The 20,355-nt window shown below is 43.0% G+C and overlaps 45 non-coding genes across 45 annotated transcripts; 10 read left to right on the top strand and 35 right to left on the bottom strand.

Moving 5' to 3' along the window:
- Positions 1–6: 6 nt before the first annotated feature.
- Positions 7–79, bottom strand: Trnav-aac. The gene has a single exon. It is a non-coding gene; the product is annotated as a tRNA-Val (tRNA).
- A 97-nt stretch (positions 80–176) lies between these two features.
- Trnak-cuu lies at positions 177–249 on the bottom strand. The gene has a single exon. It is a non-coding gene; the product is annotated as a tRNA-Lys (tRNA).
- A 235-nt stretch (positions 250–484) lies between these two features.
- Trnav-cac lies at positions 485–557 on the bottom strand. Its single transcript has one exon. It is a non-coding gene; the product is annotated as a tRNA-Val (tRNA).
- Positions 558–662: 105 nt separating this feature from the next.
- Positions 663–736, top strand: Trnan-guu. The gene has a single exon. It is a non-coding gene; the product is annotated as a tRNA-Asn (tRNA).
- Positions 737–1,252: 516 nt separating this feature from the next.
- On the bottom strand, positions 1,253–1,325 carry Trnav-aac. The gene has a single exon. It is a non-coding gene; the product is annotated as a tRNA-Val (tRNA).
- A 97-nt stretch (positions 1,326–1,422) lies between these two features.
- Positions 1,423–1,495, bottom strand: Trnak-cuu. The gene has a single exon. It is a non-coding gene; the product is annotated as a tRNA-Lys (tRNA).
- A 235-nt stretch (positions 1,496–1,730) lies between these two features.
- Positions 1,731–1,803, bottom strand: Trnav-cac. Its single transcript has one exon. It is a non-coding gene; the product is annotated as a tRNA-Val (tRNA).
- A 105-nt stretch (positions 1,804–1,908) lies between these two features.
- Trnan-guu lies at positions 1,909–1,982 on the top strand. The gene has a single exon. It is a non-coding gene; the product is annotated as a tRNA-Asn (tRNA).
- Positions 1,983–2,498: 516 nt separating this feature from the next.
- Positions 2,499–2,571, bottom strand: Trnav-aac. Its single transcript has one exon. It is a non-coding gene; the product is annotated as a tRNA-Val (tRNA).
- Positions 2,572–2,668: 97 nt separating this feature from the next.
- Positions 2,669–2,741, bottom strand: Trnak-cuu. Its single transcript has one exon. It is a non-coding gene; the product is annotated as a tRNA-Lys (tRNA).
- A 235-nt stretch (positions 2,742–2,976) lies between these two features.
- Trnav-cac lies at positions 2,977–3,049 on the bottom strand. Its single transcript has one exon. It is a non-coding gene; the product is annotated as a tRNA-Val (tRNA).
- A 105-nt stretch (positions 3,050–3,154) lies between these two features.
- On the top strand, positions 3,155–3,228 carry Trnan-guu. The gene has a single exon. It is a non-coding gene; the product is annotated as a tRNA-Asn (tRNA).
- Positions 3,229–3,744: 516 nt separating this feature from the next.
- Trnav-aac lies at positions 3,745–3,817 on the bottom strand. Its single transcript has one exon. It is a non-coding gene; the product is annotated as a tRNA-Val (tRNA).
- Positions 3,818–3,915: 98 nt separating this feature from the next.
- Positions 3,916–3,988, bottom strand: Trnak-cuu. Its single transcript has one exon. It is a non-coding gene; the product is annotated as a tRNA-Lys (tRNA).
- A 230-nt stretch (positions 3,989–4,218) lies between these two features.
- Trnav-cac lies at positions 4,219–4,291 on the bottom strand. Its single transcript has one exon. It is a non-coding gene; the product is annotated as a tRNA-Val (tRNA).
- Positions 4,292–4,396: 105 nt separating this feature from the next.
- Trnan-guu lies at positions 4,397–4,470 on the top strand. The gene has a single exon. It is a non-coding gene; the product is annotated as a tRNA-Asn (tRNA).
- Positions 4,471–5,138: 668 nt separating this feature from the next.
- Positions 5,139–5,211, bottom strand: Trnak-cuu. The gene has a single exon. It is a non-coding gene; the product is annotated as a tRNA-Lys (tRNA).
- Positions 5,212–5,441: 230 nt separating this feature from the next.
- Positions 5,442–5,514, bottom strand: Trnav-cac. Its single transcript has one exon. It is a non-coding gene; the product is annotated as a tRNA-Val (tRNA).
- A 105-nt stretch (positions 5,515–5,619) lies between these two features.
- Trnan-guu lies at positions 5,620–5,693 on the top strand. The gene has a single exon. It is a non-coding gene; the product is annotated as a tRNA-Asn (tRNA).
- A 517-nt stretch (positions 5,694–6,210) lies between these two features.
- On the bottom strand, positions 6,211–6,283 carry Trnav-aac. The gene has a single exon. It is a non-coding gene; the product is annotated as a tRNA-Val (tRNA).
- A 97-nt stretch (positions 6,284–6,380) lies between these two features.
- On the bottom strand, positions 6,381–6,453 carry Trnak-cuu. Its single transcript has one exon. It is a non-coding gene; the product is annotated as a tRNA-Lys (tRNA).
- A 230-nt stretch (positions 6,454–6,683) lies between these two features.
- On the bottom strand, positions 6,684–6,756 carry Trnav-cac. Its single transcript has one exon. It is a non-coding gene; the product is annotated as a tRNA-Val (tRNA).
- Positions 6,757–6,861: 105 nt separating this feature from the next.
- Trnan-guu lies at positions 6,862–6,935 on the top strand. Its single transcript has one exon. It is a non-coding gene; the product is annotated as a tRNA-Asn (tRNA).
- Positions 6,936–7,451: 516 nt separating this feature from the next.
- On the bottom strand, positions 7,452–7,524 carry Trnav-aac. The gene has a single exon. It is a non-coding gene; the product is annotated as a tRNA-Val (tRNA).
- A 97-nt stretch (positions 7,525–7,621) lies between these two features.
- On the bottom strand, positions 7,622–7,694 carry Trnak-cuu. The gene has a single exon. It is a non-coding gene; the product is annotated as a tRNA-Lys (tRNA).
- A 230-nt stretch (positions 7,695–7,924) lies between these two features.
- Positions 7,925–7,997, bottom strand: Trnav-cac. The gene has a single exon. It is a non-coding gene; the product is annotated as a tRNA-Val (tRNA).
- Positions 7,998–8,102: 105 nt separating this feature from the next.
- Trnan-guu lies at positions 8,103–8,176 on the top strand. Its single transcript has one exon. It is a non-coding gene; the product is annotated as a tRNA-Asn (tRNA).
- Positions 8,177–15,130: 6,954 nt separating this feature from the next.
- Trnav-aac lies at positions 15,131–15,203 on the bottom strand. Its single transcript has one exon. It is a non-coding gene; the product is annotated as a tRNA-Val (tRNA).
- Positions 15,204–15,300: 97 nt separating this feature from the next.
- On the bottom strand, positions 15,301–15,373 carry Trnak-cuu. The gene has a single exon. It is a non-coding gene; the product is annotated as a tRNA-Lys (tRNA).
- Positions 15,374–15,603: 230 nt separating this feature from the next.
- Trnav-cac lies at positions 15,604–15,676 on the bottom strand. The gene has a single exon. It is a non-coding gene; the product is annotated as a tRNA-Val (tRNA).
- A 105-nt stretch (positions 15,677–15,781) lies between these two features.
- Positions 15,782–15,855, top strand: Trnan-guu. The gene has a single exon. It is a non-coding gene; the product is annotated as a tRNA-Asn (tRNA).
- Positions 15,856–16,371: 516 nt separating this feature from the next.
- Trnav-aac lies at positions 16,372–16,444 on the bottom strand. The gene has a single exon. It is a non-coding gene; the product is annotated as a tRNA-Val (tRNA).
- A 97-nt stretch (positions 16,445–16,541) lies between these two features.
- Trnak-cuu lies at positions 16,542–16,614 on the bottom strand. Its single transcript has one exon. It is a non-coding gene; the product is annotated as a tRNA-Lys (tRNA).
- A 230-nt stretch (positions 16,615–16,844) lies between these two features.
- On the bottom strand, positions 16,845–16,917 carry Trnav-cac. Its single transcript has one exon. It is a non-coding gene; the product is annotated as a tRNA-Val (tRNA).
- A 105-nt stretch (positions 16,918–17,022) lies between these two features.
- Positions 17,023–17,096, top strand: Trnan-guu. The gene has a single exon. It is a non-coding gene; the product is annotated as a tRNA-Asn (tRNA).
- Positions 17,097–17,612: 516 nt separating this feature from the next.
- On the bottom strand, positions 17,613–17,685 carry Trnav-aac. The gene has a single exon. It is a non-coding gene; the product is annotated as a tRNA-Val (tRNA).
- Positions 17,686–17,782: 97 nt separating this feature from the next.
- On the bottom strand, positions 17,783–17,855 carry Trnak-cuu. The gene has a single exon. It is a non-coding gene; the product is annotated as a tRNA-Lys (tRNA).
- A 226-nt stretch (positions 17,856–18,081) lies between these two features.
- On the bottom strand, positions 18,082–18,154 carry Trnav-cac. The gene has a single exon. It is a non-coding gene; the product is annotated as a tRNA-Val (tRNA).
- A 379-nt stretch (positions 18,155–18,533) lies between these two features.
- Positions 18,534–18,606, bottom strand: Trnav-aac. Its single transcript has one exon. It is a non-coding gene; the product is annotated as a tRNA-Val (tRNA).
- A 97-nt stretch (positions 18,607–18,703) lies between these two features.
- Positions 18,704–18,776, bottom strand: Trnak-cuu. Its single transcript has one exon. It is a non-coding gene; the product is annotated as a tRNA-Lys (tRNA).
- Positions 18,777–19,006: 230 nt separating this feature from the next.
- Trnav-cac lies at positions 19,007–19,079 on the bottom strand. The gene has a single exon. It is a non-coding gene; the product is annotated as a tRNA-Val (tRNA).
- Positions 19,080–19,184: 105 nt separating this feature from the next.
- Trnan-guu lies at positions 19,185–19,258 on the top strand. Its single transcript has one exon. It is a non-coding gene; the product is annotated as a tRNA-Asn (tRNA).
- Positions 19,259–19,774: 516 nt separating this feature from the next.
- Positions 19,775–19,847, bottom strand: Trnav-aac. The gene has a single exon. It is a non-coding gene; the product is annotated as a tRNA-Val (tRNA).
- Positions 19,848–19,944: 97 nt separating this feature from the next.
- Positions 19,945–20,017, bottom strand: Trnak-cuu. Its single transcript has one exon. It is a non-coding gene; the product is annotated as a tRNA-Lys (tRNA).
- Positions 20,018–20,247: 230 nt separating this feature from the next.
- Trnav-cac lies at positions 20,248–20,320 on the bottom strand. Its single transcript has one exon. It is a non-coding gene; the product is annotated as a tRNA-Val (tRNA).
- Between the last annotated feature and the right edge of the window lie 35 nt (positions 20,321–20,355).

Genomic DNA, 20,355 nt, shown 5'->3' with positions numbered 1-20,355 from the left:
TTGTCCTGTTTCCACCCAGGATTGAACTGAGGACCTTCAGCGTGTTAGGCCGACGTGATAACCACTACACTATGGAAACTACTATCCGCTACAGAATTATTCTGAAATGATTACAAAATACTAACGATCGTCTCCCAACTTCTAACTTTCATCTGCAATTATTTGCAAATATGTGACGCCCAACGGGGGGCTCGAACCCCCGACCCTGAGATAAAGAGTCTCATGCTCTACCGACTGAGCTAGCCAGGCTTGCCATTGCGCTCTATTCCAATGTAATGAACCAAGTCTTATTGACTACATTTTTTCCTTTCCAGGAACCGTGAGATAACTATTACTATGATTGGTTGGTTGTCTGTGTGTAGTTTCCAGATGTCTACTTGTTCTAGTCTAGTTGTCATCTAGTCTAGATAAGATACATTACAAGTTATTAATTCCATTCCATTTCTTTTTCTCTTACGATTATTATTTCCTAACGTTATACTGATGCTTCCACTCAGGATCGAACTGAGGACCTTCAGCGTGTGAAGCCGACGTGATAACCTCTACACTATGGAAGCCCCACAATGTTTCTGCAATATTTTATTAGTGTTGGCCACACTAAAAAAATGTAATGTTTGGTTTGCCTGTTGAACTGGACGAGTGTGTCGTTAACCAATCAGCATGCCTCTGTGGCGCAATTGGCTAGCGCGTTCGGCTGTTAACCGGAAGGCTGGTGGTTCGATCCCACCCAGGGGCGCATGGTGAATGAATACTGTTGTTTTAATTCAATTTCTTCGCCTCATGACTCCATTAACCAACTAAAGCGTCCAATGAAGAGCGCACACTCGCGATATGGCTTCTTTAACTGATGACTGTTAAATCTACTCAACATTTGCAGCGTAGGGTGCACGCTCATGATGTTCTTCCTCTGTCCGGAGCTACTGTTCCAGGTTCTGGTGTAATCTATATAGATTCCCCTCCGGTGTTTATGGAATTCTTCCCCATCCAGCGCAAGTCATTTTTCATTTCCCTAAAACAACAGTCATTGACGTTTGGCTACAGAAGAAGTCTCTTCGGGGTTATAGCACCTTTTTCAACAACCACAGTCATCATTGATTTCCCCCTTTCTGTTGACTTCCTCCGGATACAGCATTGCGAATATCTTCACATTGTCATATTGTAGATTTCATTTTTAACAAGAAACATGAATGCTTGGCTTTTTCAAAAAAACAAAATGTGTTTCTTTGATAGTCTTTCTACAAATACATTGTCCTGTTTCCACCCAGGATTGAACTGAGGACCTTCAGCGTGTTAGGCCGACGTGATAACCACTACACTATGGAAACTACTATCCGCTACAGAATTATTCTGAAATGATTACAAAATACTAACGATCGTCTCCCAACTTCTAACTTTCATCTGCAATTATTTGCAAATATGTGACGCCCAACGGGGGGCTCGAACCCCCGACCCTGAGATAAAGAGTCTCATGCTCTACCGACTGAGCTAGCCAGGCTTGCCATTGCGCTCTATTCCAATGTAATGAACCAAGTCTTATTGACTACATTTTTTCCTTTCCAGGAACCGTGAGATAACTATTACTATGATTGGTTGGTTGTCTGTGTGTAGTTTCCAGATGTCTACTTGTTCTAGTCTAGTTGTCATCTAGTCTAGATAAGATACATTACAAGTTATTAATTCCATTCCATTTCTTTTTCTCTTACGATTATTATTTCCTAACGTTATACTGATGCTTCCACTCAGGATCGAACTGAGGACCTTCAGCGTGTGAAGCCGACGTGATAACCTCTACACTATGGAAGCCCCACAATGTTTCTGCAATATTTTATTAGTGTTGGCCACACTAAAAAAATGTAATGTTTGGTTTGCCTGTTGAACTGGACGAGTGTGTCGTTAACCAATCAGCATGCCTCTGTGGCGCAATTGGCTAGCGCGTTCGGCTGTTAACCGGAAGGCTGGTGGTTCGATCCCACCCAGGGGCGCATGGTGAATGAATACTGTTGTTTTAATTCAATTTCTTCGCCTCATGACTCCATTAACCAACTAAAGCGTCCAATGAAGAGCGCACACTCGCGATATGGCTTCTTTAACTGATGACTGTTAAATCTACTCAACATTTGCAGCGTAGGGTGCACGCTCATGATGTTCTTCCTCTGTCCGGAGCTACTGTTCCAGGTTCTGGTGTAATCTATATAGATTCCCCTCCGGTGTTTATGGAATTCTTCCCCATCCAGCGCAAGTCATTTTTCATTTCCCTAAAACAACAGTCATTGACGTTTGGCTACAGAAGAAGTCTCTTCGGGGTTATAGCACCTTTTTCAACAACCACAGTCATCATTGATTTCCCCCTTTCTGTTGACTTCCTCCGGATACAGCATTGCGAATATCTTCACATTGTCATATTGTAGATTTCATTTTTAACAAGAAACATGAATGCTTGGCTTTTTCAAAAAAACAAAATGTGTTTCTTTGATAGTCTTTCTACAAATACATTGTCCTGTTTCCACCCAGGATTGAACTGAGGACCTTCAGCGTGTTAGGCCGACGTGATAACCACTACACTATGGAAACTACTATCCGCTACAGAATTATTCTGAAATGATTACAAAATACTAACGATCGTCTCCCAACTTCTAACTTTCATCTGCAATTATTTGCAAATATGTGACGCCCAACGGGGGGCTCGAACCCCCGACCCTGAGATAAAGAGTCTCATGCTCTACCGACTGAGCTAGCCAGGCTTGCCATTGCGCTCTATTCCAATGTAATGAACCAAGTCTTATTGACTACATTTTTTCCTTTCCAGGAACCGTGAGATAACTATTACTATGATTGGTTGGTTGTCTGTGTGTAGTTTCCAGATGTCTACTTGTTCTAGTCTAGTTGTCATCTAGTCTAGATAAGATACATTACAAGTTATTAATTCCATTCCATTTCTTTTTCTCTTACGATTATTATTTCCTAACGTTATACTGATGCTTCCACTCAGGATCGAACTGAGGACCTTCAGCGTGTGAAGCCGACGTGATAACCTCTACACTATGGAAGCCCCACAATGTTTCTGCAATATTTTATTAGTGTTGGCCACACTAAAAAAATGTAATGTTTGGTTTGCCTGTTGAACTGGACGAGTGTGTCGTTAACCAATCAGCATGCCTCTGTGGCGCAATTGGCTAGCGCGTTCGGCTGTTAACCGGAAGGCTGGTGGTTCGATCCCACCCAGGGGCGCATGGTGAATGAATACTGTTGTTTTAATTCAATTTCTTCGCCTCATGACTCCATTAACCAACTAAAGCGTCCAATGAAGAGCGCACACTCGCGATATGGCTTCTTTAACTGATGACTGTTAAATCTACTCAACATTTGCAGCGTAGGGTGCACGCTCATGATGTTCTTCCTCTGTCCGGAGCTACTGTTCCAGGTTCTGGTGTAATCTATATAGATTCCCCTCCGGTGTTTATGGAATTCTTCCCCATCCAGCGCAAGTCATTTTTCATTTCCCTAAAACAACAGTCATTGACGTTTGGCTACAGAAGAAGTCTCTTCGGGGTTATAGCACCTTTTTCAACAACCACAGTCATCATTGATTTCCCCCTTTCTGTTGACTTCCTCCGGATACAGCATTGCGAATATCTTCACATTGTCATATTGTAGATTTCATTTTTAACAAGAAACATGAATGCTTGGCTTTTTCAAAAAAACAAAATGTGCTTCTTTGATAGTCTTTCTACAAATACATTGTCCTGTTTCCACCCAGGATTGAACTGAGGACCTTCAGCGTGTTAGGCCGACGTGATAACCACTACACTATGGAAACTACTATCCGCTACAGAATTATTCTGAAATGATTACAAAATACTAACGATCGTCTCCCAACTTCTAACTTTCATCTGCAATTATTTGCATATTATGTGACGCCCAACGGGGGGCTCGAACCCCCGACCCTGAGATTAAGAGTCTCATGCTCTACCGACTGAGCTAGCCAGGCTTGCCATTGCGCTCTATTCCAATGTAATGAACCAAGTCTTATTGACTACATTTTTTCCTTTCCAGGAACCGTGAGATAACTATTACTATGATTGGTTGGTTGTCTGTGTGTAGTTTTCAGATGTCTACTTGTTCTAGTCTAGTTGTCATCTAGATAAGATACATTACAAGTTATTAATTCCATTCCATTTCTTTTTCTCTTACGATTATTATTTCCTAACGTTATACTGATGCTTCCACTCAGGATCGAACTGAGGACCTTCAGCGTGTGAAGCCGACGTGATAACCTCTACACTATGGAAGCCCAACAATGTTTCTGCAATATTTTATTAGTGTTGGCCACACTAAAAAAATGTAATGTTTGGTTTGCCTGTTGAACTGGACGAGTGTGTCGTTAACCAATCAGCATGCCTCTGTGGCGCAATTGGCTAGCGCGTTCGGCTGTTAACCGGAAGGCTGGTGGTTCGATCCCACCCAGGGGCGCATGGTGAATGAATACTGTTGTTTTAATTCAATTTCTTCGCCTCATGACTCCATTAACCAACTAAAGCGTCCAATGAAGAGCGCACACTCGCGATATGGCTTCTTTAACTGATGACTGTTAAATCTACTCAACATTTGCAGCGTAGGGTGCACGCTCATGATGTTCTTCCTCTGTCCGGAGCTACTGTTCCAGGTTCTGGTGTAATCTATATAGATTCCCCCCCGGTGTTTATGGAATTCTTCCCCATCCAGCGCAAGTCATTTTTCATTTCCCTAAAACAACAGTCATTGACGTTTGGCTACAGAAGAAGTCTCTTCGGGGTTATAGCACCTTTTTCAACAACCACAGTCATCATTGATTTCCCCCTTTCTGTTGACTTCCTCCGGATACAGCATTGCGAATATCTTCACATTGTCATATTGTAGATTTCATTTTTAACAAGAAACATGAATGCTTGGCTTTTTCAAAAAAACAAAATGTGCTTCTTTGATAGTCTTTCTACAAATACTGGATTGAACTGAGGACCTTCAGCGTGTTAGGCCGACGTGATAACCACTACACTATGGAAACTACAATCCGCTACAGAATTATTCTGAAATGATTACAAAATACTAACGATCGTCTCCCAACTTCTAACTTTCATCTGCAATTATTTGCAAATATGTGACGCCCAACGGGGGGCTCGAACCCCCGACCCTGAGATTAAGAGTCTCATGCTCTACCGACTGAGCTAGCCAGGCTTGCCATTGCGCTCTATTCCAATGTAATGAACCAAGTCTTATTGACTACATTTTTTCCTTTCCAGGAACCGTGAGATAACTATTACTATGATTGGTTGGTTGTCTGTGTGTAGTTTCCAGATGTCTACTTGTTCTAGTCTAGTTGTCATCTAGATAAGATACATTACAAGTTATTAATTCCATTCCATTTCTTTTTCTCTTACGATTATTATTTCCTAACGTTATACTGATGCTTCCACTCAGGATCGAACTGAGGACCTTCAGCGTGTGAAGCCGACGTGATAACCTCTACACTATGGAAGCCCCACAATGTTTCTGCAATATTTTATTAGTGTTGGCCACACTAAAAAAATGTAATGTTTGGTTTGCCTGTTGAACTGGACGAGTGTGTCGTTAACCAATCAGCATGCCTCTGTGGCGCAATTGGCTAGCGCGTTCGGCTGTTAACCGGAAGGCTGGTGGTTCGATCCCACCCAGGGGCGCATGGTGAATGAATACTGTTGTTTTAATTCAATTTCTTCGCCTCATGACTCCATTAACCAACTAAAGCGTCCAATGAAGAGCGCACACTCGCGATATGGTTTCTTTAACTGATGACTGTTAAATCTACTCAACATTTGCAGCGTAGGGTGCACGCTCATGATGTTCTTCCTCTGTCCGGAGCTACTGTTCCAGGTTCTGGTGTAATCTATATAGATTCCCCTCCGGTGTTTATGGAATTCTTCCCCATCCAGCGCAAGTCATTTTTCATTTCCCTAAAACAACAGTCATTGACGTTTGGCTACAGAAGAAGTCTCTTCGGGGTTATAGCACCTTTTTCAACAACCACAGTCATCATTGATTTCCCCCTTTCTGTTGACTTCCTCCGGATACAGCATTGCGAATATCTTCACATTGTCATATTGTAGATTTCATTTTTAACAAGAAACATGAATGCTTGGCTTTTTCAAAAAAAAAAAAATGTGCTTCTTTGATAGTCTTTCTACAAATACATTGTCCTGTTTCCACCCAGGATTGAACTGAGGACCTTCAGCGTGTTAGGCCGACGTGATAACCACTACACTATGGAAACTACAATCCGCTACAGAATTATTCTGAAATGATTACAAAATACTAACGATCGTCTCCCAACTTCTAACTTTCATCTGCAATTATTTGCAAATATGTGACGCCCAACGGGGGGCTCGAACCCCCGACCCTGAGATTAAGAGTCTCATGCTCTACCGACTGAACTAGCCAGGCTTGCCATTGCGCTCTATTCCAATGTAATGAACCAAGTCTTATTGACTACATTTTTTCCTTTCCAGGAACCGTGAGATAACTATTACTATGATTGGTTGGTTGTCTGTGTGTAGTTTCCAGATGTCTACTTGTTCTAGTCTAGTTGTCATCTAGATAAGATACATTACAAGTTATTAATTCCATTCCATTTCTTTTTCTCTTACGATTATTATTTCCTAACGTTATACTGATGCTTCCACTCAGGATCGAACTGAGGACCTTCAGCGTGTGAAGCCGACGTGATAACCTCTACACTATGGAAGCCCCACAATGTTTCTGCAATATTTTATTAGTATTGGCCACACTAAAAAAATGTAATGTTTGGTTTGCCTGTTGAACTGGACGAGTGTGTCGTTAACCAATCAGCATGCCTCTGTGGCGCAATTGGCTAGCGCGTTCGGCTGTTAACCGGAAGGCTGGTGGTTCGATCCCACCCAGGGGCGCATGGTGAATGAATACTGTTGTTTTAATTCAATTTCTTCGCCTCATGACTCCATTAACCAACTAAAGCGTCCAATGAAGAGCGCACACTCGCGATATGGCTTCTTTAACTGATGACTGTTAAATCTACTCAACATTTGCAGCGTAGGGTGCACGCTCATGATGTTCTTCCTCTGTCCGGAGCTACTGTTCCAGATTCTGGTGTAATCTATATAGATTCCCCTCCGGTGTTTATGGAATTCTTCCCCATCCAGCGCAAGTCATTTTTCATTTCCCTAAAACAACAGTCATTGACGTTTGGCTACAGAAGAAGTCTCTTCGGGGTTATAGCACCTTTTTCAACAACCACAGTCATCATTGATTTCCCCCTTTCTGTTGACTTCCTCCGGATACAGCATTGCGAATATCTTCACATTGTCATATTGTAGATTTCATTTTTAACAAGAAACATGAATGCTTGGCTTTTTCAAAAAAACAAAATGTGCTTCTTTGATAGTCTTTCTACAAATACATTGTCCTGTTTCCACCCAGGATTGAACTGAGGACCTTCAGCGTGTTAGGCCGACGTGATAACCACTACACTATGGAAACTACAATCCGCTACAGAATTATTCTGAAATGATTACAAAATACTAACGATCGTCTCCCAACTTCTAACTTTCATCTGCAATTATTTGCAAATATGTGACGCCCAACGGGGGGCTCGAACCCCCGACCCTGAGATTAAGAGTCTCATGCTCTACCGACTGAGCTAGCCAGGCTTGCCATTGCGCTCTATTCCAATGTAATGAACCAAGTCTTATTGACTACATTTTTTCCTTTCCAGGAACCGTGAGATAACTATTACTATGATTGGTTGGTTGTCTGTGTGCAGTTTCCAGATGTCTACTTGTTCTAGTCTAGTTGTCATCTAGATAAGATACATTACAAGTTATTAATTCCATTCCATTTCTTTTTCTCTTACGATTATTATTTCCTAACGTTATACTGATGCTTCCACTCAGGATCGAACTGAGGATCTTCAGCGTGTGAAGCCGACGTGATAACCTCTACACTATGGAAGCCCCACAATGTTTCTGCAATATTTTATTAGTGTTGGCCACACTAAAAAAATGTAATGTTTGGTTTGCCTGTTGAACTGGACGAGTGTGTCGTTAACCAATCAGCATGCCTCTGTGGCGCAATTGGCTAGCGCGTTCGGCTGTTAACCGGAAGGCTGGTGGTTCGATCCCACCCAGGGGCGCATGGTGAATGAATACTGTTGTTTTAATTCAATTTCTTCGCCTCATGACTCCATTAACCAACTAAAGCGTCCAATGAAGAGCGCACACTCGCGATATGGCTTCTTTAACTGATGACTGTTAAATCTACTCAACATTTGCAGCGTAGGGTGCACGCTCATGATGTTCTTCCTCTGTCCGGAGCTACTGTTCCAGGTTCTGGTGTAATCTATATAGATTCCCCTCCGGTGTTTATGGAATTCTTCCCCATCCAGCGCAAGTTATTAAAATAAATAAGATATAATGCACTGAGTGTATATTGTCGATGACACAAGGGGTACACAAAGCAACATTTGAGACACACATACGAAACACAGAGCACATACAGCGTTACCACACTCCACGAGATCACGGACAAGAAGAAGGAAAAAGGAAGCCCCCCCTTTTCTAAGATGACTCCCACCCACGTTGCCAGACTTAAAGAAAAGCCTGGCGTCGTCACTTGCTCAAAGGAGGGGAAGGGGGTAAAGCGGGTTTGCCAAATGGACAGCCGTTTCTAATACCCTCTCTCAAACCCGTACCTCCTCAATTCTTCTCGTATGGTCCTACCCCGATGCGTTCACGTAACTCTTGGAACCTTGGCGCTGGCAAAGCCTTCGTGAAGATGTCGGCCAGTTGGTCTTTGGAGCTAACGAATTCGACGGCGATCTTGTTGTTTTCTTGCAGCTGTCTTACAAAGTGGTATCTCACGTCGATGTGTTTTGATCGCCTCGGATGGACCGGATTTTTGACCAGACAAATAGCACTTTGATTGTCGCAATACATCTTAACGGGATTTGGTGGTACCTCGTCGCCTGAAGACTTTTCCATTGGGACCGGAGACGAGTTTAGGCCGTTAGCCAGCGCGTTGAGCCAAAGAGCTGTCTTCGCTCCATCAGATAAGGACACATATTCCGACTCGGTAGTTGAGATAGAAACACATTCTTGTCTCCTGCACGACCATGCGACTGGCCCTCCCTTGTAGAAAGCGATGCATCCTGAGATGGATTTTCGGTCGTCTACATCACTGGCGTAGTCAGCGTCGGTATAGACTACGGCTCCTTCATCCTTCCGTCCACCCAGCCATATACCGAAGTCGAGCGTACCTTTCAGATAAGCGAATATACGTTTGACTCCGTTCCAGTGCGCCGGCTGTGGGTTTTCGCAAAATTTTGACACTTGTCCAACGCCGTAAGCAATGTCCGGTCTAGTGGTAGATGAGAGATAGAGCAGGAATCCAACTGCCGCACGGTAGGGGATTAAAGACATGTCTTTTTTCCCCTCGTTGCGTGGCACCATCGAACTAGAAAGGTGAACGCTGGATTCGGCTGGGGTCAGCTTGGGATGGCTATCCGTCATGCCGAACTGTTCCAGTGCCTTGAGTATCGAGTGTTGCTGCGAGAGAAATACTTGGCTATTTTCCCTGTCGTACTCGATGTTCATACCAACGAATCTGGTCGGGGGGAGACATCTTACTTCAAATTCGTTACCTGACAAAAGAGGTAGGAAATTTGATTTGTGAGTAATGGGAAAAAAAAGGATTATAACTTATTAGTTACCGATCCAAGTAGCGAAGCGTTGACACTCCTCATCAGCACTGCTAGAAAACCATCCGTCATCTACCCAGATGAAGAGATATGACACGATGCTGTTGTTTACCAGGATGAACACGCACATATCTGCGTCCAGTGCCTTAAAACCATATCTGAGTAGGGCGGCGATAAAGGTCTTGCACCAAAGACGGGGAGCCTGCTTTATGCCGTAGACTGCTTTCAAAAGCTTACACACGTGGTCTTCTTTTCCAGACACCACGAATCCTTCGGTTTGGGTCATAAAGATTGGTTTGTCAACATCCGCGTTCAGGAACGCTGTGGCCACGTCGAATTGAAATGATTTGTATCCGAGCGATGCGGTGAGTGATAGAACAGATCGAATTGAGTCAAGGCGTGGCACAGGTGCGTACGTTTCTTCGTAGTCGACGCCGTACTGCTGGTGACATCCAACAACTGTTAATCTTCCTTTAAAGCGTGGGGCCACGAAATCTGGCTGCAGTGGGTCTCCATAGCCCGGCTTATATTTCCCAACCCATTTGTGAGGCAGTATAGCGCACTCAGTTGGTACTTGGGATTTTGGGATGAGCACCCACGATTTGTTCTTGATCTGAGAGTCATACTCTGCCTTGAAAGCGGGTAACCACTGTTCCGCATATCTTGATTCCACCGCTTGTTTGTAGGTTTGTGGTTCATCAACTTCTAGTTCGAAAAATGAAGAGCGCTTAGGGGCTGGATCAGTGGATGCTGCATTTCCGTATGATTCCATATATTCGACGTATCGATCCGTATATCTTGGCACGCGGCCGGATCTTGTGGGTCTATGAAATATATATAGAAGGTGGTGAGCGCCAGTAATTTTTTCGAAACAGCGATTAGTTTTTACCTTCGATAATTGTGTGAATCGTGACTCGATATCGGTGGGGCGTCAATGTTGGGGACTTCATCCACTTCTAGATTCTTGTTGGCGTCATCAGGAGTCGCAACGTGAACAGGTTCCGCATCCACAACGTCGAGGACTTCCATACCCTCTTCATTTCTGCCGCCAGGAGCCCGTTCAATCTCCTCCTCTAAGGCCTCGACTTGGGAAGCTTCTTCGACTGATGCATCTTGATTATCGGGAGTGTCTTGGCTTTCATCTACACCTTCGATTAGTTGAGTCTGGTGGAAAAAAAATGGATGTATATATAAAATATATATAAACATATATACACATACACATATACACATATACATATATACACATATATAAATATATATACACAAAAAATAGATTTTGTTCGTTTATGTATGGCTACTAGTATAAGCAAGATACCTGATTAAGTACTTCTACTAATAGTTGCATTGGTTCCAATGGGCTATTGTCATTTACAGCTGTGAGTGGGTGATCTCCAATCAGGATTGTTTCATCGAAGGTGACATCACGGGAAACGATTATTTTCCTCTCAACAGGGTTCCAAAGTCGCCAGGCCTTTTGATTTTCACCGTAGCCGACCATCCAACATGCTTCGCCTTTAGGATCTAGTTTCTTGCGTAGCTGGTCGGGAACGTGCGCGTATGCGCGGCAGCCGAGAACCCTTAGGTGGGCAACCGATGGTTTCTTGCCGAATAATTTCTCGAACGGAGTGACTTCTGTGTGGCTGGTGAGAGTCCGGTTGAATATGTAAACGATAGCCAGAAGAAATTCGCCCCAGAGTTCTCTGACTTCATTTCTGATGTTGCACGGAAGTTGGTTGCTGTTGTCGTTAGTGTACAGGCCACTTCTCACGGCCTCTACAACTGTACGCATCGTTCTCTCGGAACGAGAGTTTTGTTGTGGAGTGTACCTAGCAGTAGTTTGATGAATAAGGCCAGTACGTTTTTTGTATTCGCTAAAGTTTCCGCCGAGGATGTCGGTTCCTTGGTCCGTCCTGAGTATTTTTATTGGCCTTCCGGTTTGGGTTTTCATCATTTCTGCGAATTCCATGAAATGCGTGCCAGCTTCATTTTTCGTCTTCATGAGTTTGGCTACTGTATAACTGCTGTTGTCGTCTTTGAAGATGACGAAGAATCGATGGCCTTCAGGAGTTGGCACGTGTAATGGACCTCCGACATCGGAGTGGATCAAGTCGCCGATATTTTCCGCGCGGCCGCATCCGGTTGGGAACTTGCTACGGTGGAGTTTTCCAAAGATGCAACCTTCGCATATGAGTGGTTTTTTGACGTCGTTGAGGTGCAGGCCGTATACTGCTTTAGATTTGTTGATCTTTAAAATATCTTGACAGTTGAGATGGCCGAATCTTCTATGCCAAAGTTCGAGGGACGCCTTGGTACTTCCATTACCAACACCGTAGAGCGCTGTTGAAGATTCTTCGTTCAATTCCGTTGGGTTTTTGGTCGTAGCGCATAATCTGTAGAGGGAGTTTTCGACACGGGAGCCAGTCATGAATTTTTCGTTAGTTTCCTTATTAGCGAAAAAGACCTGTTGGTAAGGAAATATTTATATACATAAATCTCGAGTCCTGACTGCAAATTTTTACGAGTTGTATCATACCTGTGTATCAGTGAACTCAACATTGACGTTACAGTCGGTGGCTGCTCCAATTGAAAAAAGATTAATTCCAAGACCGGGAACGTATAACACGTCGTGGAATGTTCCTTCAAGCTTCGCACCATCTACTTCTGTAATGACGTCGATGTTTCCTATACCAAGGGCTTGTAGTTCAACACCACCAATTCCATTGATTTTCCATGTTCCGGGTGGAATTATTTTGAAAGTGGTGAAGAAGGACCGTTGATCAGTCATGTGATTAGTTGCGCCCGAATCAGCGTTCCAGACCTTGTGTTCCCGTGCAACCAGACACAATGACGAAGAGATACAGCCAAAACCTCTTTTCTTGTTGAAATTTTCTTGTCTCGCCTGACCACGTTCTTCTTCTCTTTTTGTTGGACACTGATAAGCTTTGTGTCCGTTTCCATTGCAGTTGAAGCAGACGACTGAGCCGGCATGTTGGCTGCTTTGCTGCTGATCGTTTTGTTGTTGTCCATCTTTTCGTGCGTATGAGTGGTTGTGCGGATTGGAGCTGCCACCACCTCTACCTCCTCTTCCTCCTCTGCCTCTGCCACGTCCTCGCCATTCACCCGTAAAGTAGGGGCCTCGTCCGCGGCCACGGAATCCCCCTTGCGCGTGTGCTGCGTTGTCGAAACTTTGCCCTGGGGATGTCTTTGCAGCACTCTCCCCGGCGAAAGCGGCTGCCTTAGGCGTGTGGAACGCAAAGAAGGCCGCATCGGTCGGATCCATCGCGCCGTTGTTGGCCGCTCTGCTGATGGCTTCTTCGTTTACCAGTCTTGGTGTTAGGTTTGCTATTGTTTGCTCGTTCCTTGGTAGATTGTCCCAAGCCGAACGGAATGAGCGAAAACTGGGGGGCAGTGTTTGGATAATTTTCACAACGAGTTGTTGTTCAGTGACAGGTGATTCCAAGTTTCTCAGCTCTTCTGCCAAGTTTGTGTAAACTGCCACATGATCCAGCACTCTGTGCTCTGTGAACGGTAATCATATGTGAGTTAACAAGATTCTTTAGTTTTATGAACTGTAGAGTTAGTATACCAGGATTGTATTTGTAGTTGAAAAATTTCTCTAGCAGTAGATTGCCGTTGATAGGAGCAGCGTTGGCGTATTGCAGTATCAGACGCTCCCACATTTCCGCGGAGGACGCGCATCCTTCGATGAGAGTTTGCTGTGGCCCCTCAACGTTGCAGAATATTATAATTCTCGCCTCTGCATCCTTCATGTCCCAAGCGTCTATCAGATTTTGGTTCGCGACCTCCTGGTTCTCATTGAGGTTCTGTCAATAATTGAACATAACGTTAATTAACTGGCGTGCGTAATATGCCGCGTCTGCGTAGATGAGCTCTCAATGAACAGCATAATCATGTGTGAGTTCTCAATAGAACAAACGGTGGTACTCTGTCGTGTCGTGGTACGCGCATAAAATATGTATACATACATATATTTATATATAAATATATATTTATATTTTGTTTTAATCAAACGATCGTGACTTTCACCACTCGTTAGATGCGAGTGTGGCGTGTGTGAGGCCTGAGTGACGTGAACGATAATTTGTCCCAAGAAAATGCGTTTACCCGACTTACAACGACATAAAATTTCTTCACAATTCATGCTATAATGGCAGTATAGTGTTTCTATTTCAGACAGAGGCTATATAGTAAGAGGATTAATTCGGACTGCTTTAGCCGGCTGAAAACAAAGTCAAGCTTACAGGTATCATGTGAATTGCCTATCTGATAGAAACACTATTTACGACTGCAAACTTGAACAATAAGCTAAGCATTTAATGTTTTTCCATCATCAGGTAGTGTCATGTTTCTATACCAACACGTGGCTGCAAAGAAGCAAGTCTGGCCCTACAGTTACTGTAAAACGTTTCATAATTTTAAAAAAAAAGGTCATTGACTTCATTCTGAGCAGCCGTTGGATAGAAACATCACTTACAACTACTCGTCAAATCTTTTTTTTCAATGTCCAGGAAATAGCTTAGTCTTTTGCCATCATTACAATTTTCGTCTCTCTCATTTTCTTTTGTAAAGAAGAAATTCTCAAAATTCAAGCTTTGTTCTTTGTCTCGCAAGACGTCTACATAGAAAGACAATAATTACCGGTTCGGGTCGAGGTTCAAGTCTCGTGACGACGTTGAGAACACGTGCTCGTTGCAGCAGCAGTGTACACCCATATCTAAACGAGGTCCATTTTTCCGGACCGCTTAACTTCGTTATTCTGTTGACTTCTCTCGAGGCTTCGTGATTCATTCTTGTCAATTAATTGGCGTGTCCTGGGCCCATAACCTATTAAAATAAATAAGATATAATGCACTGAGTGTATATTGTCGATGACACAAGGGGTACACAAAGCAACATTTGAGAAACACATACGAAACACAGAGCACATACAGCGTTACCACACTCCACGAGATCACGGACAAGAAGAAGGAAAAAGGAAGCCCCCCCTTTTCTAAGATGACTCCCACCCACGTTGCCAGACTTAAAGAAAAGCCTGGCGTCGTCACTTGCTCAAAGGAGGGGAAGGGGGTAAAGCGGGTTTGCCAAATGGACAGCCGTTTCTAATACAAGTCATTTTTCATTTCCCTAAAACAACAGTCATTGACGTTTGGCTACAGAAGAAGTCTCTTCGGGGTTATAGCACCTTTTTCAACAACCACAGTCATCATTGATTTCCCCCTTTCTGTTGACTTCCTCCGGATACAGCATTGCGAATATCTTCACATTGTCATATTGTAGATTTCATTTTTAACAAGAAACATGAATGCTTGGCTTTTTCAAAAAAACAAAATGTGCTTCTTTGATAGTCTTTCTACAAATACATTGTCCTGTTTCCACCCAGGATTGAACTGAGGACCTTCAGCGTGTTAGGCCGACGTGATAACCACTACACTATGGAAACTACAATCCGCTACAGAATTATTCTGAAATGATTACAAAATACTAACGATCGTCTCCCAACTTCTAACTTTCATCTGCAATTATTTGCAAATATGTGACGCCCAACGGGGGGCTCGAACCCCCGACCCTGAGATTAAGAGTCTCATGCTCTACCGACTGAGCTAGCCAGGCTTGCCATTGCGCTCTATTCCAATGTAATGAACCAAGTCTTATTGACTACATTTTTTCCTTTCCAGGAGCCGTGAGATAACTATTACTATGATTGGTTGGTTGTCTGTGTGTAGTTTCCAGATGTCTACTTGTTCTAGTCTAGTTGTCATCTAGATAAGATACATTACAAGTTATTAATTCCATTCCATTTCTTTTTCTCTTACGATTATTATTTCCTAACGTTGTACTGATGCTTCCACTCAGGATCGAACTGAGGACCTTCAGCGTGTGAAGCCGACGTGATAACCTCTACACTATGGAAGCCCCACAATGTTTCTGCAATATTTTATTAGTGTTGGCCACACTAAAAAAATGTAATGTTTGGTTTGCCTGTTGAACTGGACGAGTGTGTCGTTAACCAATCAGCATGCCTCTGTGGCGCAATTGGCTAGCGCGTTCGGCTGTTAACCGGAAGGCTGGTGGTTCGATCCCACCCAGGGGCGCATGGTGAATGAATACTGTTGTTTTAATTCAATTTCTTCGCCTCATGACTCCATTAACCAACTAAAGCGTCCAATGAAGAGCGCACACTCGCGATATGGCTTCTTTAACTGATGACTGTTAAATCTACTCAACATTTGCAGCGTAGGGTGCACGCTCATGATGTTCTTCCTCTGTCCGGAGCTACTGTTCCAGATTCTGGTGTAATCTATATAGATTCCCCTCCGGTGTTTATGGAATTCTTCCCCATCCAGCGCAAGTCATTTTTCATTTCCCTAAAACAACAGTCATTGACGTTTGGCTACAGAAGAAGTCTCTTCGGGGTTATAGCACCTTTTTCAACAACCACAGTCATCATTGATTTCCCCCTTTCTGTTGACTTCCTCCGGATACAGCATTGCGAATATCTTCACATTGTCATATTGTAGATTTCATTTTTAACAAGAAACATGAATGCTTGGCTTTTTCAAAAAAACAAAATGTGCTTCTTTGATAGTCTTTCTACAAATACATTGTCCTGTTTCCACCCAGGATTGAACTGAGGACCTTCAGCGTGTTAGGCCGACGTGATAACCACTACACTATGGAAACTACAATCCGCTACAGAATTATTCTGAAATGATTACAAAATACTAACGATCGTCTCCCAACTTCTAACTTTCATCTGCAATTATTTGCAAATATGTGACGCCCAACGGGGGGCTCGAACCCCCGACCCTGAGATTAAGAGTCTCATGCTCTACCGACTGAGCTAGCCAGGCTTGCCATTGCGCTCTATTCCAATGTAATGAACCAAGTCTTATTGACTACATTTTTTCCTTTCCAGGAGCCGTGAGATAACTATTACTATGATTGGTTGGTTGTCTGTGTGTAGTTTCCAGATGTCTACTTGTTCTAGTCTAGTTGTCATCTAGATAAGATACATTACAAGTTATTAATTCCATTCCATTTCTTTTTCTCTTACGATTATTATTTCCTAACGTTATACTGATGCTTCCACTCAGGATCGAACTGAGGACCTTCAGCGTGTGAAGCCGACGTGATAACCTCTACACTATGGAAGCCCCACAATGTTTCTGCAATATTTTATTAGTGTTGGCCACACTAAAAAAATGTAATGTTTGGTTTGCCTGTTGAACTGGACGAGTGTGTCGTTAACCAATCAGCATGCCTCTGTGGCGCAATTGGCTAGCGCGTTCGGCTGTTAACCGGAAGGCTGGTGGTTCGATCCCACCCAGGGGCGCATGGTGAATGAATACTGTTGTTTTAATTCAATTTCTTCGCCTCATGACTCCATTAACCAACTAAAGCGTCCAATGAAGAGCGCACACTCGCGATATGGCTTCTTTAACTGATGACTGTTAAATCTACTCAACATTTGCAGCGTAGGGTGCACGCTCATGATGTTCTTCCTCTGTCCGGAGCTACTGTTCCAGGTTCTGGTGTAATCTATATAGATTCCCCTCCGGTGTTTATGGAATTCTTCCCCATCCAGCGCAAGTCATTTTTCATTTCCCTAAAACAACAGTCATTGACGTTTGGCTACAGAAGAAGTCTCTTCGGGGTTATAGCACCTTTTTCAACAACCACAGTCATCATTGATTTCCCCCTTTCTGTTGACTTCCTCCGGATACAGCATTGCGAATATCTTCACATTGTCATATTGTAGATTTCATTTTTAACAAGAAACATGAATGCTTGGCTTTTTCAAAAAAACAAAATGTGCTTCTTTGATAGTCTTTCTACAAATACATTGTCCTGTTTCCACCCAGGATTGAACTGAGGACCTTCAGCGTGTTAGGCCGACGTGATAACCACTACACTATGGAAACTACAATCCGCTACAGAATTATTCTGAAATGATTACAAAATACTAACGATCGTCTCCCAACTTCTAACTTTCATCTGCAATTATTTGCAAATATGTGACGCCCAACGGGGGGCTCGAACCCCCGACCCTGAGATTAAGAGTCTCATGCTCTACCGACTGAGCTAGCCAGGCTTGCCATTGCGCTCTATTCCAATGTAATGAACCAAGTCTTATTGACTACATTTTTTCCTTTCCAGGAACCGTGAGATAACTATTACTATGATTGGTTGTCTGTGTGTAGTTTCCAGATGTCTACTTGTTCTAGTCTAGTTGTCATCTAGATAAGATACATTACAAGTTATTAATTCCATTCCATTTCTTTTTCTCTTACGATTATTATTTCCTAACGTTATACTGATGCTTCCACTCAGGATCGAACTGAGGACCTTCAGCGTGTGAAGCCGACGTGATAACCTCTACACTATGGAAGCCCCACAATATTTCTGCAATATTTTATTAGTGTTGGCCACACTAAAAAAATGTAATGTTTGGTTTGCCTGTTGAACTGGACGAGTGTGTCGTTAACCAATCAGCATGCCTCTGTGGCGCAAGTCATTTTTCATTTCCCTAAAACAACAGTCATTGACGTTTGGCTACAGAAGAAGTCTCTTCGGGGTTATAGCACCTTTTTCAACAACCACAGTCATCATTGATTTCCCCCTTTCTGTTGACTTCCTCCGGATACAGCATTGCGAATATCTTCACATTGTCATATTGTAGATTTCATTTTTAACAAGAAACATGAATGCTTGGCTTTTTCAAAAAAACAAAATGTGCTTCTTTGATAGTCTTTCTACAAATACATTGTCCTGTTTCCACCCAGGATTGAACTGAGGACCTTCAGCGTGTTAGGCCGACGTGATAACCACTACACTATGGAAACTACAATCCGCTACAGAATTATTCTGAAATGATTACAAAATACTAACGATCGTCTCCCAACTTCTAACTTTCATCTGCAATTATTTGCAAATATGTGACGCCCAACGGGGGGCTCGAACCCCCGACCCTGAGATTAAGAGTCTCATGCTCTACCGACTGAGCTAGCCAGGCTTGCCATTGCGCTCTATTCCAATGTAATGAACCAAGTCTTATTGACTACATTTTTTCCTTTCCAGGAACCGTGAGATAACTATTACTATGATTGGTTGGTTGTCTGTGTGTAGTTTCCAGATGTCTACTTGTTCTAGTCTAGTTGTCATCTAGATAAGATACATTACAAGTTATTAATTCCATTCCATTTCTTTTTCTCTTACGATTATTATTTCCTAACGTTATACTGATGCTTCCACTCAGGATCGAACTGAGGACCTTCAGCGTGTGAAGCCGACGTGATAACCTCTACACTATGGAAGCCCCACAATGTTTCTGCAATATTTTATTAGTGTTGGCCACACTAAAAAAATGTAATGTTTGGTTTGCCTGTTGAACTGGACGAGTGTGTCGTTAACCAATCAGCATGCCTCTGTGGCGCAATTGGCTAGCGCGTTCGGCTGTTAACCGGAAGGCTGGTGGTTCGATCCCACCCAGGGGCGCATGGTGAATGAATACTGTTGTTTTAATTCAATTTCTTCGCCTCATGACTCCATTAACCAACTAAAGCGTCCAATGAAGAGCGCACACTCGCGATATGGCTTCTTTAACTGATGACTGTTAAATCTACTCAACATTTGCAGCGTAGGGTGCACGCTCATGATGTTCTTCCTCTGTCCGGAGCTACTGTTCCAGGTTCTGGTGTAATCTATATAGATTCCCCTCCGGTGTTTATGGAATTCTTCCCCATCCAGCGCAAGTCATTTTTCATTTCCCTAAAACAACAGTCATTGACGTTTGGCTACAGAAGAAGTCTCTTCGGGGTTATAGCACCTTTTTCAACAACCACAGTCATCATTGATTTCCCCCTTTCTGTTGACTTCCTCCGGATACAGCATTGCGAATATCTTCACATTGTCATATTGTAGATTTCATTTTTAACAAGAAACATGAATGCTTGGCTTTTTCAAAAAAACAAAATGTGCTTCTTTGATAGTCTTTCTACAAATACATTGTCCTGTTTCCACCCAGGATTGAACTGAGGACCTTCAGCGTGTTAGGCCGACGTGATAACCACTACACTATGGAAACTACAATCCGCTACAGAATTATTCTGAAATGATTACAAAATACTAACGATCGTCTCCCAACTTCTAACTTTCATCTGCAATTATTTGCAAATATGTGACGCCCAACGGGGGGCTCGAACCCCCGACCCTGAGATTAAGAGTCTCATGCTCTACCGACTGAGCTAGCCAGGTTTGCCATTGCGCTCTATTCCAATGTAATGAACCAAGTCTTATTGACTACATTTTTTCCTTTCCAGGAACCGTGAGATAACTATTACTATGATTGGTTGGTTGTCTGTGTGTAGTTTCCAGATGTCTACTTGTTCTAGTCTAGTTGTCATCTAGATAAGATACATTACAAGTTATTAATTCCATTCCATTTCTTTTTCTCTTACGATTATTATTTCCTAACGTTATACTGATGCTTCCACTCAGGATCGAACTGAGGACCTTCAGCGTGTGAAGCCGACGTGATAACCTCTACACTATGGAAGCCCCACAATGTTTCTGCAATATTTTATTAGTGTTGG

This window comes from Daphnia pulicaria, chromosome 1 (genome assembly GCF_021234035.1).
Source record: "Daphnia pulicaria isolate SC F1-1A chromosome 1, SC_F0-13Bv2, whole genome shotgun sequence".
In the NCBI taxonomy this organism is placed as follows: Eukaryota; Metazoa; Arthropoda; class Branchiopoda; order Diplostraca; family Daphniidae; genus Daphnia; species Daphnia pulicaria.
This window is presented reverse-complemented; position numbering and strand designations above follow the sequence as displayed.